The 236-nt window shown below is 78.8% G+C and overlaps 1 protein-coding gene across 1 annotated transcript in view; it reads right to left on the bottom strand.

The window, feature by feature from the left end:
- The window catches only part of ZBTB16 (zinc finger and BTB domain containing 16), a 216,438-nt gene extending 216,221 nt beyond the window's left edge, over positions 1-217 (bottom strand). Inside the window, exon 1 of the mRNA XM_006151039.2 lies at positions 95-217. The gene's annotated coding sequence lies outside the window, so the exon portion shown is untranslated. The remainder of the gene's footprint in view (positions 1-94) is intronic.
- Between the last annotated feature and the right edge of the window lie 19 nt (positions 218-236).

Genomic DNA, 236 nt, shown 5'->3' with positions numbered 1-236 from the left:
GATGCGAGCGCGCCCCCCCGACCTCTCCAGCCCCGGGGCGCCCCGGCGCGCGGCGCGGGCTGGGCGGTGCGCCCCTCCCCCGCCCCCCACTCACCGCTGCGGAGCCGGGCGCTGTGGGGTGAGTGTGCGTGCCTGTTGGGGGGTGTGTGCCTGTGTCGGGGAGGGGTGTTGCTGGGGAACTGTTGCTCTCAGTATCACGGCGGGCGGGGGGGCAGCGCCCGGCCGGGCGCCGCACC

This window comes from Tupaia chinensis, unplaced genomic scaffold (assembly GCF_000334495.1).
Source record: "Tupaia chinensis unplaced genomic scaffold, TupChi_1.0 Scaffold000311_2, whole genome shotgun sequence".
NCBI lineage: Eukaryota > Metazoa > Chordata > Mammalia > Scandentia > Tupaiidae > Tupaia > Tupaia belangeri.
This window is presented reverse-complemented; position numbering and strand designations above follow the sequence as displayed.